Source organism: Nyctereutes procyonoides, unplaced genomic scaffold (assembly GCF_905146905.1).
Source record: "Nyctereutes procyonoides isolate TBG_1078 unplaced genomic scaffold, NYPRO_anot_genome, whole genome shotgun sequence".
NCBI classification, from domain to species: Eukaryota; Metazoa; Chordata; class Mammalia; order Carnivora; family Canidae; genus Nyctereutes; species Nyctereutes procyonoides.
In genome coordinates this window covers 20114448-20132449 of record NW_026575126.1, presented here as the reverse complement: position 1 = coordinate 20132449, position 18002 = coordinate 20114448, and the positions used below count along the sequence as shown (strand labels likewise).

The following is an 18002-nucleotide window of genomic DNA, read 5'->3' as shown; positions in this document are numbered from 1 at the left end:
GTTGTTCCTGTCTTCTGACAGCTCAAAAGAGCTACTGCCATATCTTGCCAAAGTAACTTTGCTTTTTCTGGAGGGATTGAATCTTTCTTAGAGTATTTTGCTGTTTTGCAGAGTCTACTAAATATAAAATCATCTCAGAATGAAACTGTGTATCTATATCTACATATGGAGATACAAGTGTAGATAGATACATAGATAATGTGTGTTATACATTATTAGTTATTATTCCTAATAATTCAAAATTATTAACTACTATCTATAATAGAGAGATATAGTTATACACTATATAACCTATATATCTATGTAACAATATAATACATACAGAGACGAATATATAGAAATAGGTATGGATGTGTAGATACAACTGTATCTGTGTATTCTTACCCCTTTATTCTTTCCAATAATATAATTTAATGTGGAAATACATCTCACCTATGATACTGTATCTATATAACTGTATCTACATATCTATACCTATATCTATATATTCCTCTCTCCAGAGACAATAGCCTCTCCTGCTGGGTTTTGCTGACAAACATTTGCCTTCGTGCATTAGGTGGATAAGGTCATTACCTAGACCCCATTGTTCTTGGCCTACACAAGACTGTGGGGAACCAGGACTGTTTGATTATTCCAGATACCTTGCCAAGGCCATTGCTACTAAACAACTTTGGGCAGTAGCCCAGTTCTTATCATGATCCACACAGTAAGCAAGGCGGTAACTCAGAAGCAGGGAAAACATGCCAGGATCCTGGAATTTGTCCTGTTATTGGCCATCTTTCCCTGAAAGAGCCACCAGAGCAATTAAAAATCAAACAAAAGAGAGACCATACACACATACACAACCCTACCTCAAGGTTCTGGAAAAGAGACCCCAAGGGAAAAATAAAATTTAGAAGGTTTGTTGAACCCACTGTAGAGCTGATCCAGAATTTAAATTGATTCCATAATTTATTGCATTTTAATTAGCAATCACAAGAGACCAAGTATTGTTTACTCTCTTGTTAGGAGCTCTAGCTGGAAACAAATACCAGAGAGTCTTAATAAGGATGAGTTATATTTACTGTTTTCCATTTTACAGTCTTGTTATAATCATCACAAGAAGAGATTCATTTAGTGTTCATCTGTTCTTGGTATGACATTTGTTGACCACTAGGGTGACATAAAATCAGAACATACCCCATAAGCCAAGAAAGAACCTCCCTACCCCCACCCTACCCCATGCTTACTCCTTCATTGTTTTCAATAATATAATTTAATGTGGAAATACTTCTGGCTTAGGTTAGACGACATGAGTTCCCATGTGCCCTCGTCACCCAAAATGCATCTAAATGACTGCTGTTGGTTATTTATTTAGAGCAGAATAATGCTCCACATAGCAGACAGCTGCATTTATATGTGCTACTCCAACGTGGAAACATTAGCCACATCAGACAGCCGAGAAACTGTGTCTCTGCTCAGTGTACACTCATTGGCTTATTAGACTACCCACTGATGGGTTATCAGATTTTTGTTGTTTCATTCTGTTAGTTTTTGTTAACTAACAGAATATTTGTTCTTTTTAATGACATTTCCTCAGGGCCAGAGTTTTTGGGGTTTCCGAACAACTCTTGCTATTCTTACTCAAGCAGGAAGAGCCCTAAACTTCTCTACTTGTGCCATGGGACTGTCTGTGACAATGCATTTCTTTGGGAGCACTCTGGGTCCCTGTTCCTCCCCAGGAACATTCTAAAATGCTTTTTAAATACCACTGTGTATTATTGTGGTGATTCCCATCAGTCAGCCCAGCTCTGCTTCTTGGATTGGGCACCCAGCATGTAATCGAGCTCATTATCTCAACTCTAAAGGATATTCCATTAAGTGAAGGAAGAGGACATGGTTTTAAGAGGCCACCCTCAAGAAAGGGATGTTTTCTGTAATCTGAATACACATACCCTTTTGAGACATTTCGTTCAAAATTAACTTTTTTCTTCAAAAGTAGATAAAGTAGATGCCATTGTTTATTTATTCTTCTTCTTCTTCTTTTTTAACCCAGTTTTTCTACCCAGCCACAGAGACACCAATCTGATACTTGGGCTTTAATTAAAACTTGCTCCCTTTTAAAAAGCTCCTATTGTTCTTTCCATTTAAATAGGATTCTTCTTAGATCTTTAACAAGACCACAGAGGAGTAATAAATCTAAGTAATTGTCCTTATTAAGAAGAGATTATTCTCACAAGACTATAACAGTCACCAAAGTAACTAAAGCCATTTCCAGGTAGCACTTAGAGTGTCTTCCTCCTACCCAAATACAGAAATGCCTCGTTAGTCACTTTCTTTGCAGCTCAAATTAAATTAGATGGCATTCTGTTTATTTTTCATATCTTTTGCTAACAGAAGGGGATTTTTCCCTTTGATGATATTAATCAGGAAACCTCAAATCCAATTGTACTGAGTTCATGGGATGGAGATGACCCTTTCCTTCCTTCCTTCCTTCCTTCCTTCCTTCCTTCCTTCCTTCCTTCCTTCCTTCTTTTTCTCCTTCCACAAATGATGCCTGAGTCTTGCTATGCTACACACTCTGCCAGGAATTCATGGTTCAAAGATGAAAGACATAGTCTGTTGGATAGTGTATATTATGTATTCATCTAATATTTACTAAATATCGTCCATGTGCAAAACACTGTAGTAGGGGTTGAGTTTTCAGAGGGGAAAAAAGCCAGACACAGTCCCTGCCTTCTTGGAACTTGAGATGTTGCAAAAATGTAGACATCATCCCAATAATTCCATAATTGATTAATTGCAAGTATGGCAAAAAATTATAAAAGAAAGGACTGAGTGCCATGTGAGCATGTTTCAGGGAGTTAGAAGCAATTCTATCAGAATTAACTTAGTTTGCCCATGACAGATGATCAGACCTCTGCTTTCCTATCATACAAAACTGTCAGGGAAGCTTCCTCATTTCCCAAGTTCCATGTAGGCAGTGGCTCTTGATGTTTACAATTTTTATTTAAAATCCATGTTCTAGGAGTGCCTAGGTGGCTCAGTCAGTTAAGCATCCAACTCTTGATTTTGGCTGAGGTCATGATCTCAGTGTCATAAGATAGAGCCCTTCATTGTGCTCCACACTGAGTGTGGAGCCTGTTTAGAATTCTCTTCTCCCTCTCTCTCTGCTCCTCCCTCCCTCTCTCTCCCAAGTAAATAAATAAATAAATGTAAAATAAAATCCATGTTCTAAACTAGCCTCCTTCAGTTAGAGAAAGCTAACTTATCATATCTAGAATAGTCATCAAAGAAAACAAAGTCAACAGACTCAAGCGCTCATCAAAGCTTTATTTCGTAAAAGTGTGCTCATGTATGCATGTCTACATACACGTGAGCTTGCCAAGAAACAAACAGACACCCTAAGGAGCTAGGGAAGGGGCTTTATATCACAAAAGGCAAAGTATTGGTTGTCAACCTACTGGCCCCATCTTTCTTTTCAGATCTTGAGGACACAGCTTACATCTGTTCATCTCTTATACTTTATGTCGAGTATACTGTGACTTCTTGTTTGCAAATTGCAAATAATAACTGAGAAGTTTGTTGCCTTCAAAATTGCCAGTAACAGGAATTGTGGGTATTACTTGCAAAATTCATTCTCAACCCACAAAAGAGGAGCACTGTGGAGCTGTTCACGGATGAGGACTGAGAGCTTGCCATCTGGCATGGAAAATGCTCATCATTTGACCAAATCAAGGGCTCTCTTTCACCCACCCAACAAGTCAAAAATTTCTTGAGAAACAAGGTCAGCACTCCACCTGCCAGAAAGCCTTTGTGGATTGTGCCCATCACTACCTTTGTGGATTGTCCACGGGCTGCTCTGGACTTCAGCCTTGCAGGCTCAGAACTTTAACAACCCACCAAGAATAGATCCATTTTTTGGGGTAGAGAATCATTAGCCAAGTAGTGAGGCTGAAGAATAAGGGCACCTTGCCAGGGCATTAATCAGCAATGCAAAGTGACCATTATCAGCACCAAAAAGCTCAAAAACCTCCATGACTAATATGTTCTTTTTCTGAAGGTAGACTCTAAGTCATGATCAGAACTGCTTAGGGGTAGAGGGAGGGTAATGGAATCAGAACAAGAAGGGCTAAATGACTTGAATATGAAATCACATGAATCTGGCAAATGGATCTAGAGCTAATTGGGGCTTGAAGACTAGAACTCAACTGGCCTCAACTTCTGCGTTCATCTTCACATCACAGATGCCTTTGTAAGTGGGACCCAGCAACGCAGTTTATTGAGCCAGACCTCTTTAATCTGGATGAATCTTTCCCAAACAGCACTTTGCTGTGTTCAAGAAAGTAATTGCCAGAGCAGCCTCACGGTGCATTTTTGAGAAGTTAAACAAAGGGGGCTTCCTCTTTTCCTTGGTAAAGGAAAAAAAAATACCTCATCTTATATATTATAAATGATATGTATAATGTTAAGAATCAATAATCGAGTATGTTCTAGAACCATGACTTCTATAGGGTAAGATTCCTTCCCATGGCTTCCTACTGCCTCTGAAAATACTGGTTTTTGGAAGAGATGAGTATAATATTGGCTGTCTGGAGGAAGTGAGGGTAAAAGGGTCCTTAAAATGATTGAATCAGGTAAAAAGGGAAAAAATAGAAAGGCACTGACAACAAAGATACTTACTTCATCACTTTGGCATTCAGTCCCAATCCCTCTGCATTAGCATTCAACCCCCTTTGCTTCTGCCATCAGCATATGCCCTGATTCTCTCCTTTTTCTCAGCTTCCAGGGCTGACTAGCTGCTCTTCTAATGGATGTAGTATTCATTCTTTTGTGTATGTTACACTTCACCTGCATTGCTGAGGGGGACCCTCCTGCAAGCACCTCCTGCTTCTCTCTGATGTTGATCATATTGTTTGACTCTCAAAGAGTAGCCTTATTTCTGGGTTCTCGGGGAAGTGGGGTAAAGTTGCAGGGAGTACCATCTTGAAGCCCCAAGTATGCAAATAAAGGCTCTATCATCAGAGCATACTTCACACTACTGTTCAGGGTGTAGATTTTGGCAGATACCAGAATGCACACGTGAAAACTCACACACCGTAGTCTCTACTTTGAGGTCCTCTAATGGGAAAGTCCTTTTTTTTAAGATTTTATTTATTTATTTATTCAAGAGAGATACAGAGAGAGAGAGAGAGAGAGAGAGAGAGAGAGAGAGGCAGAGACACAGGCAGAGGGAGAAACAGGCTCCATGCAGGGAGACGTGGGACTCGATCCCAGGTCTCCAGGATCCCAGGTCTCCAGGATCCGGCCCTGGGCTGAAGGTGGCGCTAAACCGCTGAGCCACGGGGGCTGCCCGGGAAAGTCCTTTTGAGTGAAGATGTGATTACCTAAAGTAACAAAGGGGAAATTTTGCATTTTAATAGAACTTATTATTGTAACTTTGTGTAGGATGAGTTTGGACAACCGATGCTCAGTGACAAATATTTGCAGATAATGATCAGAAAACGATCAAGTGCTTTGGATCTAACCATATATCTCCAGTCAGGAAGAGGATGATGCTTTTAAAGCTTAAGCCTGACCTACAATTCAGGATATGCCACATATTCTGGGCTTATTTATGGGTCCTCAGAACAATAGGGTGGATTTGTCTCTCTTACTAGTTACCTTCACAGGATTCTTGCTGCTTGTGTCATTACATTTCTTGTATTGTTGGATCCATCTCTTGACAAGCAAAGAGGCTCTCCCCCATGTGCTCCCTGTGGGGCTTTCCTGTGGCTCAGGGTAGGAGATGGGCAATATAGAATACCTGTGCCACAGGGTCTCTGGTTTAATGACTATGGATAAGTAAGAAAAAAAAGCCTGGTAGATGGGATAGAAAAATCCTAGAAAGAATAGAAAAATGACTTTTTAGTTTTAAAATGATCCCCAATGGAGATGGCTTCCCTATGGTGTGTGTGTGGCAGAGACTGTTGGTGTTCACTCAGAGCCCAAGTGTGTATGTCACTTTGAGGCCTGGCACCTAAAATGCCCAGCAAGAGCTTCCATGGTCCCTTACTTTGCCACCTCTATGCCTGGAGCAAAGGACTCCAGGACGTCAGAGCCACACACAAGGTCAGAGGCTGGAACCCTGAACTCATGACTTCAAGTTACCCAGCCAGTGACAGTCACTCACATTGGACTTGGTATGAATAAAGAATAGCTTTCATTGTCTGTGTTAAGCCACTGAGATTTTAAGGTTGTCTTTACCACACTTAACCTAGCTCAGAAGCAGGCAAACCCAGGGAATAACATGTTACCAACACTCCATAGATTCCATCCGTAGGCACACCTGTCCTCTTTGTTCTGATATATGAATGCAGGAGGCACCAACCACCCAGGGCAGTTTACCCCCTAGGAATCCAGCCAGCTCCCTATTCTGCAGCATATTTGTAGATGATTTTGTTATTAAATAAATATTCCAGATGGAAAGGCCCATCCAACCTAATATTGTACTCAGACTTACCTGGGGCCTACTCATGCTGGATTCTGCTTTAAGGCCTGGTCTGAGTCTGAGCCAATGTCCTTGAAGAGTAACCAGATCAAAGCCTGAACCCAAGTGTAAGCCATGCCTAGCACATTTTGAAATCTCCACAAACTTGATTGAACAGCGAGATCCTGAGGTACAATCAAGAAACAATGTCAAGGGTTAGGGGCAGGAACAGGAAGGAGCAGTCTGAGAATGGGGTGCGGGCAGAGCCATGGCTGCCTGTGTTGGCAGGAGGACTTGCCTGGTGTATTGAACTGCCTAGATGGGCATTTCTTCTGTAAGCCCAAGTTGAGGATCACAGCAAAATTAGAAAGTACGGACATTTCTGATGTGTCTCCTGCCCCCACACATGCTAGCGTCCCCCATTAGCCACATCTCCAACCAGGGTGGTACCTTGTTATCATTGATGAACCCATATCACACATCATTGACACTCAAAATTCATAGCTTATGTTATAGTTCACCCTTGGTGTCGTACATCCTGTAGATTCGGGCAAATGTGTGATGACATGTATCCACCATTATAGTATCAAACAGAATAGTTTCACTGCCCCGATAATCAGAGGCACATTTTTACAGTGGACACAAATAAACAGCTTTGTCCACAGCTTTCTCTTCTGAGGCATTTTCCCAGCACACAGCCAAACGACCCCAAGAATTCTTCGGATATCCGTGTGGGAAAAGAAAGGCCACCTAGGATCCTGGCAGATGTGAATAGAGCTGTGGCTCCATTCCCAGCATTCTCTGGAGTTTAGCTTGAGAAAATAATAAGAATCCTATAGGATCAATGATCTCACTCATTTGGACTACAGTAAATCTCTCCTATATTACTGCTCAGCCTCCGAGAATATTATATTGGGTCTCATTTTATTAAAGAATGTCGTGCATACCCAGAAGTCGCTATTTAATTTTTAGCTGCAAGATACAATTTTGAAAAACCATTATCTAGAAAGTGCAATAATCAAACAATGTAATCATGAATGCTAAACCTCCTTGGAATATTATTTTAAACGCTTGCCAGCTGGAAGCAAAAGTTGACAAGGAAGTGTGTGACTTAGTTGACTTTCTAATTTGTCATAGCATCTACACTTTCCAACAAGATATATTTGTTAAAATGTTTCTTTTTTCCTCTGCCTCATTGTTTTGAAACTATCAAAAATGCAAAATCCTTAAATAAGGAAGACAGATTTGCATTTTCTATTCATTCCAGCCTCAGATTTAGGATTAAATCACTTTAAGAGACACAATTGAATCTTTTCTCAGAGGAGCCAGACGGTCCACATACATCACCAATTGCCTCTGAGCTTTCTGGCTGCTGTGTGAGATCAGACTCGTAAATTTTGTGACATATGGAAAACATCAGAAAACCACAGCATGCATTTTAAAAGGGCCAGAAAGCAGGACTCATGCTATCATGAGGCATCCCTGGTAATTCACCATTCTTCCTGTCACCCACCCCTGACTCTGCAAAAAGGACCAAGTGAGTATTTGGCCAGGGACTAGGAAGCTCAGGGGTAATCCAGTTGTTGGTGGGGATGTGCCGCCTTCCCTACCCAAAGGGGGTCTGGCAAGGCCGTGAGTCACAGTGCAGTGCCCTAGAGAGGATGGCCAATGGCTCTGAACCCGCACTAGCCACTCCTCCTGTCTATGATATCCTGCCTCTGAATTCCCCATCTGCTCCCACATGTGTCCATCTACCCCTCTCTCAGCACGTGTTTCTTTGTACCATAACTTACATGTCTGCCTCTACTATTAGCATTGAATTAATAGAGGCTGAGGCCTAGGCCTTATTTTCCTTGTATGCCCTGAACTTCTTTTATTTTTTGTTTTAAGATTTTATTTATTCATGAGAGACACACACACACACAGAGGCAGAGACATAGGCAGAGGAAGAAGCAGGCTCCCCACAGGGGAGGGACTGGGATCACGCCCTGAGCTGAAGGCAGACACTCAACCACTGAGCCACCCAGGCATCCCAATGCCCTGAACTTCGAGGTACTCAAACCAATGAGTGTGTCTGCCTGCTTAGGGAGCCTGGGGATAGAGCAGGGATTGACCTTAATCCTCCCTTCTCTTATTCACACTAGCTCCGTGGCCTTAGGCAAGATGCTGAACCTTTCTACACCTCAATTTCCTTGTCTATTAAATGCGAATGATGGCGATCCCTACTTCATAGGATGTTGTAACTATTGAAGGATTTACACACATATCATATTTAAAATGATATATTGCAATTGATACATCCTAGCTAATAAAATGAGCTCCCAAAACATGTGAGCTATCCTTATCAGTCATGATAATGTCACTCCAAGTGGTCCGACTCCCTTGACCTTCCTGCAACATCCCAGGGTTCTCCTCTAAGGGAGCAAGTGAGAGTGATTGAATTCACTTGGAAGAGCGATTTGCTGGGGCTCTCAGGGATTCTGCTAAACAGAGATGGGAATTTTTTTTTCTGGAGTGGGCCTACCTTGGCTGTTTGGGTGACAGAACAGTAGGACTTAGCATCTGCTTGATGAAAAAATAAAAAATACAACCTTCACACTTTTCTCCCGACACAATCCCTCAGGGGTCCCTGGATGACCTGGAAAGGGTGACAGAGGACCTGGACCTGGCCTTGGCCAGCACTTCAGGCTCTACTTTCCCTAAAAGTCCACAGGCCCAACAAGGACTCTGAAGGGAAGTGAGAATGATGACCATAAAAGCAACAAGTTTCACCCTTGAGAAGCATAGGGAAAAGCCCTAGCCACTAGCCAAGGTTAGTTAGTGACCTCAGAGGCAGAAGCTGTTAAGCCTCAAAAACGTCTAGGCAAAAGGAAAAGGTGACATTTGGAGGAAAAGGAGCAAGACTGGGCAGAGAGTGGACAGACATGGAAAGTTGCCCTAGACACGGACCTGCCTGGCCCTCTAAGCAGGGGGCTGTGAACCAGTGAGGTGACTTATGTGGGTATTATCCAGGGGCATTAGGGGATGGAGAATGAGAACAAGCCTCCCTAGAGGCATTTTCACTGGAGACTCTTCCCAAAATGGAGAGGCCCTCATCCATAAAGAAAGAGATTCTGTGATGTTGGTGCTGGGTCCACAGACAGGTGAGGCAGGGGCGGGTCCCAGCTCTCTGTCTACCTGCTTGGGGCCTTCGGGTGGTCACTTAGCTGGGCTGAGACTTGCCCCCTCCTCTGTGGAATGGGGTTACTATGTCTCCCTCACAATGAAATAAGGCTTGTGATGTTCCAAGGCTTGCAATGTGATACTTTAATAGCAGGCATGCTACTGATAATAATCAGTATTTAAAGACCATTCTTCTCCAGTGAAGAATCATACACTTTAAGACTGGAAGGGACCAGGTTTAAAGACTCCTGGATGGTAGAACTGAGCCAAGTTTGGTCTTTAGAGTCCAGCAGCCATTGCAGGAATGGAGAGAGAGTCCCATTGGCTCCGATGCCCTTTTCCAAATTGGCTTCCGTGCCTCCTCCTTCCTCCACAGCCTGGCTAAGACTGGCAGCATAGGGTGGTGACTGAGGGTTTGGGGGACCAGGCTGCCTGCATTTGGACCCTGTCTCTGTAACTGAGTAGCTTCACGACCTTAAGCGAGATACTTAACATTTTTATACCTCAGTCTCCTTGTCCGTAAAAGAGAACGATAGTGGTGCCTACCTCATAGGATACTGTAAACCCTGAGTGGTTTATTCCATGTATTCTACTGAAAATGATAGCTACAAGATGAGTGCTCAAAGAGTGTGAACTGTCCTTATCAGTCATGGTAAGATCATTCCAAATAGCCCAACTCTGTTGACCTCCTTCATTCAAAGAACACTGGGACCTCTCTACTCCGGCAGGCCAGCCAGGAAGCTGGGAAGAAAAAACTTTAGAAATTTCTGCAAAAATGAAAATATTTTCCAAGGAGAGAGAAGAGGGGGTGACTCCAGACCATGCATGGGTAGCTCTGATTCACTAAGCACCCAAACTGGGGCTGTCCCCTAGTGATCCAAGCTGACCTCCCACAGAGGGAAGCTGGATCCTCCACCATCTTGGATCAGTGGCACCAGCTCTCTTCTGTTCCTCTCATGCTTCTCCAGTGAAGAATCATACACTTTAAGACTGGAAGGGACCCAAGGGGCAGCCCGGGTGGCTCAGCGGTTTAGCACCTGCCTTCAGCCCAGGGTGTGATCCTGGAGACCCGGGATCGAGTCCCACAGTAGGCTCCCTGCATGGAGCCTGCTTTTCCCTCTGCCTGTGTCTCTGCCTCTCTCTCTCTCTCTCTCTCTCTCTCTCTCTCTCTGTATCTCTCATGAATGAATGAATGAATGAATGAATAAAATATTAAAAAAAAAAAGACTGGAAGGGACCCTGGAAGATCACTCAGACCAGTGGAATGGTGGGGACTCCTGGGGAAAAGTACAGTCGACCAAGGGAGTTCTGTTCTTCAAAGGAGAGACCACTACCTGCTTCCCAGGACCAAAGGCAGAGCAGAAAGTGAGCCTCCCATGCATCTGAAGGGAGGATTAATATCAATCTCAGCAGTTCCGTAAACACATGTGAACACCTACCACAGTCCTATGCCATCCAGAATCTCACAGAATAGTAGAGGGAGGCACACGGCAAACAGATTATTGCAGCATGATGTAGAGAGAGCCATGTTGTGGGTATTCACAGAGTGCTGTGGGAGCCAAGGGCAAGAGCACCACCCCAGCCTGGGGGGCGGGGTGGGCATCAGCACAAGATGCTTTGGAGGAATTGGTGATCCCTAAGCTAACTTTGGAAGAAGAGGAGTAAATTCAGGAGTAAATTCAAGAGCCTATTAGAGTGAAGAGAATGAATAAGCAGAGGCTAAAGTGCCAGAGAACAGAGGCAGATGAGGCTGGAGAGACTGGAGACCCGAGAGTATGGGGCTTTGCAGGCCATGTTAAGGATCTGAGAGAATGGGAGCCACCAGCAAGGTTTTCAGCAGAGGAACTGTGCGATCAGATGTGGAATCTGGGGAAGCCATTCAGGGGCTGGCTGGGAGGAAAGCTAATTGGGGTGGCCAGGCCTGGAGGAGGTTGTCCAGTTGGCTACCCGGAGGCTTAGTCCTCTGCCTCTTCCTGGTTCCTTGGGAGCAGTAGGACTTTCCAGAGACCAAGGGCACCAGAGTCACACTGGCTCTCCACATCTGGCCAGCAAACATCCACTGACACCACCACCTGGCCCCGGTTACCCTATTAACTGCTCTTAATCAACACGGCACATTTATGAAGCTTAGGTGAGAGTGAATGACGCAACTCTGTACCCTGGTCAGTGTTTGCTTTAAGAATGAGCAAGTGATTCAACTCAGGCCACTGAGACCCAAGGCAAGAATTTCAGGGGGCTCCAGAAGGTGAAATGCGTAGCTATGAGGCCTGGAGCCACTACTGCTGTCTTTTAACATGAGGGAAGGCAGCCCTAGGACAAAGCTGGCCAAGAATAGCCAAAAAAATCAGAGAAACAGACCCAAGTCCCTGAGGATGGGGTGAAACCAGATCAAACCAGACCTGAAGCACATATCCCTCTCCTCAGAACAAACCTCTGGACTTTTCAGTTACATGAGCCAATAAATTCCTTTTGTTTTATAAACGTTCCCCCCTTTGCTCTCAAACGCTCAGAGCTCTCAAAAGTTCAGGCAATAATCTAGGGCACCGTGGATAAAACTGAGCACCTCTAATCATGTAACGAATAATCACTAGGAATTTTTCCTGTCATTTTAGAAAACTTAAAGATCGTTTCAGATTAAAAGCATTTTGGCAAAGCTCTCTGCTCCATGGGACTTGTGGCTCAAATCCTCTTCTTTTCTGGGTCCCCCCCCTAAAGCAGTGGTGCACTGCCACCTGCTGGTCACAAAACAGAACCTGCCCCCAGAAACCCCGAGAAGCTGTAACGCTGGAAAAGGTCCTAAAGATCAGCGTGGGAAATAGAAAGGGAAACTCATTCTCCGCTAGTGTGTATTTCTGAACTGTTGGAGTTTTGATAGGATGTGTTAGTTTTATAATCAGGAAAAAAAATCGAGATATTTAAATTGGGAAATACAGTATTTCATACTTTGTGATGTTTGCTCATCATACCCAGCTGTTCCATCAATGCCTGTTGTTGCCTTGAAAAGCAGCAACCACAGCAACCAACGCCACAACGGAACTCTTCACGTTCTCCTTCTCTGGGCATCTGGAGACACACACACGCACACGCCGGCTTTGCTCTCATCACTCCTGCCTGAAGCAGCAGGCCCGTCTCTGCCCCTGCTGCAGCCGCCCACCGCCAAGAGCCTGTGAGCTCCTCCAGGCAAAAGGCAGATGCCGCCCAGCGTCTCCCTCCTCAGGAAACACCACCAAGCCCTCCGAGTACCCCCTTGGGGTGCCCCTGGAGGCTCGACGCAAGGAGCAGCCAAAGACCCCTCGTCACCAACCCTGGAGGGTCGGGATTTGACAGCAGCTCACTCCCAACGTTCGCTTTGCAAATTCTCTTTGTTTTGTCCTAGGGGTTACGGGATTTAAGAGCCATTTACCCTGTTCGTGAGAGCACTTTGGGGCTTCTGCACGATGGCTCCTTTGGAATTCAGCATCTAGCGTACCCAAGCCTCAGTCAAAACTCAAGATAATTAGAAGCCCATCATAAATGCTGTCACAAAATCCTGGCCTCCGTTTGAGGCCCACCTGACCTGGACCAGGAGGCCAGCAGTAGCCTCAGGCTACCGGCAGGTGGCACCCCAACCAGCCTTACGGCCCGGGCTCCTCCCAGGCCTTCCATCACCATCCTCCCCACAAACCCTCCCTCCTCTACAGCCCCCCTTCAGCCTGCCATCCTTTCCTGTGTTGCCCCAACCCCAAGCCCTCCTCCGCTGGGTGGACGCTTCCACAGCCAAATTCTGCTCCGCATCGAAGCACTTTATATGACCACCCTCTCTTGTACAAAGCTTGAAGTTTCCAGGTCCCTTAGGACACGGCCCCATGGACTGGACGTAGCCTCGACGCAGTTGACCCTCTAGCCAGGCTGGTTTTCCCTGACCCCTGTCCAGCTGATCCAGAAGCCTCTTCTTCTCTTGAACACTGCAGTGTTGAGGCTGCCCCCCTCCCCCCGCATGTCCCCAGTTGAGTGTGTATTTATAGTCCCAAGCCGCGGTGTCCCATATGATCTGGCATAGCCGCAGTCACATCTCTCCTTTCCCCAGCCTTCCACACCAATGCACCGACATTCCTCCTTTCCTTGAACGGATGTGTTCAAAGCTTCAGGAAACCGAGCTCACACCTGCCTCAGCACCTTTGCACTCCTGTTCCCTCTGCCTCCTGCACTCCCACTCATGCCCACCCCTATCTTCCCCATTCAGGTGTCAGCTCAAATGATGTGTCCTCAGAGAAGCCTTCCTTGACCACTCTATCTAGGCTGTCAACTGCCATCACACCCTATGTTCCTCCCCTCTTCTCCCGATATACTTGTCACCCTCTGAAATTGTCTTACGTACTTATTTACTTGTATATTGTCTAGTCAGATAACAAACATTACCTAGAATGTAAGGTCCCTGAGGATGAGTGCCTTGTCTTGCCCTGTTCACTGCTGTATCCCCAACATCTAATACAGAGCATGGCATTAGTGGCAACGCAGTGTTTCTTAATGCAGTGTGTCCCAGGGCCACCGTGCTGGAGTGTCACATCCCCTGAACCTCCAATTCAGTTAATCTGCACCCATTTATGTTTCTTAGTCTCCACCCCCTGCTTGGTAGAACCTCTGGTGGCCCTTGGAAGCCCACTTTCCTGTGATTTCAAGTCTTCAACTTAAGCCCCGTCAGCCTTAGGTGGAACCTGACATTTCCCTCCGGTCCAGTTCCAGGTGGAGCGTCTGCTGCTGAGGTTGCTGAGGCCTGCAAGCCCCACGAAGGTTCCCAGGCCCTGCCAGAGTCGCCAGCCCCCCAGGTGTCCACCCATGTTGTGTGATGTTGTCCTTCACTGTGTCACACAGTTCTGGCCATCGACGGCTCCCCAGCCCTTGTGTTAACCTTCTCTGTGTGACCAACATGTCCTTCCATTTTGTCCATCCCTCATCCTTTAGGAATCAGGACTAATGATTGCCGTGCTCTGAATGTGCATGTCCCCCACCCCTAAATTCATATATTGAAATCTTACCCCTCAAGCTGACGGTATTAGGAAGTGGGGCCTTTGGGAGGTGATTAAGCCAGGAGGGGGGAACCCTCTAGAATGGGATCCATACCTTGTGAAAGGTCAGTGCTCTGTAGGAAATATCAGCCTCTGAGTTCTACCTCGCAGAACCCCAGCCCTTTCCACCATGCAAGGTTACAACAAGGAGTCTGCGACCGGGAAGAGGGCCCTCTGGGACCCTTTGGGCACCCTGACTCAGCCTTTCAGGCTTCAAAAGCGTGAGCAGTAAACTTCTGCTGCGTGGAAGCCAACCAGTCTGTGGTATTTTGCTGCAGCAGCTGGAACAGGGCTACAAGGACGAGCTCTGTGAAATGGCCCTGCCTCTGGATGGGGAGACACCGGGGGTCGCCCTGGTCCTGAGCTCCTGCCCAGCCTCCTCAGCACTCCTGCCCCCCAGCCCCACGTTGATTTCTGCTGCCAGAGGCTTGCAGCCTCTCTCTGCTAGGGCTTCCAGGGTAAAGTGTACCTGGGTTCAAATCCCGATGTCCTCAGTCACTTCACTGTGTGACCTAGGCCAAGCCACTGAACCTCTCTGAGCTTCTGCTGCCTCTTCTGTGAAATGAGGTTGATAGTCGCATCCTAAGGGCCGGGAATACCAAGTACAAGTTGGCTCTTGTCTATTTATTTATTTATTTATTTAAGCTCTTGTCTTTAAAGGTAGCTTCTACCGAGAAATGACAGTGACATTGGGAGCAGCCCAGGTTTATGCAGTTAATAATAGCTGCTATTTCTGGAACGCTGACTCCAGCGCCAGGCTCTTGAGTGAGCGCTTCGTGTGCTCTGCGTCTCATTTGAGCCTCATGCTCCCTTCAGGGCAGACGCGACTGTCAACCTCAGGACCAACCTTTATATATATATAAGACAGCATGGGTTTTTGTTTTTTTTGTTTTGTTTTGTTTTGTTTTATTGTGGTAACGTATACATAAAATTCGCCATCTGAACCGTTTGGAACTGCACAATCAGTGGCGTTAAGTATGGTCACCTTGTTGTGCAACCATGTGGTATTTTTTTTTTTTAATCCCTCGGTGCCCACACTTGAACAGGAACAGAGGCTGAGTCTGCATAGACTGCGTGCATGTGAGTGAAGAAAGCTTCCACGGGCAGGCTGGTCTTGTTCAAGCAGGAACTGTGCCCGCCCGCGGCCCTCAGCGGGAGTCCTGGCCCCGGTGGGGACCCAAGCCCTGGACAGTGACCAGCCCCCAGAAGGTGCGCTCTGCGGGGGGACTGGACAGACATGGTGGGGTTGGGTTTTGGTTTTGGTTTTCCCTTTCTGAGTTTTTTAGCAAGGGGTTTTGAATAGGTTGGAACCTCACACACACACAATCATGTTGAGGAGCAAAAACTCGGAGGCTGTGGCCCCTGCGACCTGCTCTTGCTGCCCTGGGGGGCAGGGCGTGTGCTTTGCAGGCCAGGCCGCCCCTGGGAGCCCTTCCCGGGGCCCTTAGCCATGAGCGGGGAGCCCAGCACTTGAGTGGGACGAACTGGGCCTGAGACCCCCGTCCTCAGCTCACCGGTGGTCAGTCAGCCCTTCGAGCCCCGCGTGGTCGTCCACCAGCCTTGGCTGGGCTCTGGGAGGGGCCCTCTGAGGTACGACAGCGTGGCCATGGCACCAAGGTCACGGGCTTGTGTTTTGTGCCTGCACTTCCGACGGGGATTCTCCTGCCGTTGGGCATCCCTGGGTCCTGGGTGCCATCTGAGGGCTTTCTGGGTGACAGGGGCGAGCAAGTCCTGCAGGGACAGGCCCACCGGGAGCCCCCACCACACGGAGGCCACCCCACCTCACACGTCAGAGCAGAAGTTCTCTATGTATTTGCCCCCATGGGAAACTAGCTCCTAGGAAGGGGCCTTGGCATCAGAGCACCGCTGACTCCCCTCCTCCTCCCTCCCTCCCTTCCCTTCAGGGCTGGCGCTCAGTTTCTGTGGTGACTTTTCAGCCTCTCGAGCTGGAGGAAACGAGGGCTCTTCCCCCTTTAAGTCCCTTTTACAAACTCCTTCCTGCCATTCACCTCAGAAGTCAGGTCAACTGTGTTTCATTAGAAGCATCTCACTGGTGAAGAATGAATTCAAGGCAGGCAATAAATAGAAAGGTAAGTCAGGTGATATGGTTTTGAAATAAAACAAGTTTATGTAGTAACTGGTTCCAGATTGCCTTACAGTCTTGCTTGGCAGGTAGAGATTTATTCCTGATAGCGAACCAGATGTCACACTTGCTCTTCTAAGATGTTTGCTTTTATCTGCAGCCGTTCCTGATGGAAGAGATACAAAGAAAAGACCAGAGCCTTGTGTAAGTAGCGTGTTTGCATCCTGACACCAAGGGGATCTGATCATCTGAGAGCTTCCAGTCTAGGTCTTAACAGCTTTCAAAAATCAAACACGTTAAAACAAAACAATACAAAACAAAAGCACAGAGAGGCAGTTGCACGTTTTTGCAGTCATTTGTGTAAAGAGATAACATGTCTGTGGCACAAAAACTACCTACAATAAGAGATGTGTGGTTTGGCTCTTCTAGAAGAAAATGAAGCTTCCAGAAATTGGCTACTGGTTTTGTAGAAAACGTGAAGTCATTTCACATTTCATTGTAACAGTGAACTCAGAAACTCCTGTGAGACTCATTTTATTTTAGGGAGAGAGTGTGCACGCTCACATGCACGTATAGTGGTGGCGAGGGGCAGAGGGAGAGAGAGAATCTCAAGCAGATGCCACGCCCAGCTTGGCTGATGCAGGGCTCGACCTCATAACCTGAGATCATGACTGAGCTGAAATCAAGAGTCAGAAGCTCAAGTGACTGAGCCACCAAGATGCCCTGTCACACTCATTTTTGTCAGAAGAGGCAGCCCTCTCCACACCAGGGCCCTGAGCCGCACCCTGCTCTAGCCCTTTCCACACCTCGCTCCCCTCGCCTCTTCACACACATTTTCTGAATTAGCAAATGTAAGTACTCAGGCTCCTTGGAGAGTCATACGAACGCACCGCAAACTGGGTTAAGTGAAACAGCGTGGCCTTCAGAACCTCAGCAGCACTAATGGACGGACCTTGTCTCCAGTCTCCTGGTCTTGGGGTCTTGAGAGACTGCCCCAGCCCAGCTCCCGTGCCCATCCGCTCCAGTCAGCTCAGTCCAGGTAGGAGGCTCTCGTGTGAATGTGGTTGTCAAGGCACATTCAGAAGCTAGGGGGTGTGCATCCAGTGGAGGGGTCCTGGGCTGGCCAGATACTCCGGGAGCAATCCCTCACTTTGTGTGACCCGGCTTTGACTAGTGGCTGTGGTAGGCCGGGGGAAGCTCTGTGGAGAGTGAGTCCCAGGGAGAAGCATTAATATATGGCAGGTGGGAGGTGGCCTGGTGAATT

General features: G+C 46.5%; 1 pseudogene; it reads right to left on the bottom strand.

Annotated features, from left to right (window-relative positions):
- The window catches only part of LOC129519789 (peptidyl-prolyl cis-trans isomerase G-like), a 44310-nt pseudogene extending 26556 nt beyond the window's left edge, over nucleotides 1-17754 (bottom strand).
- Nucleotides 17755-18002: the final 248 nt, after the last annotated feature.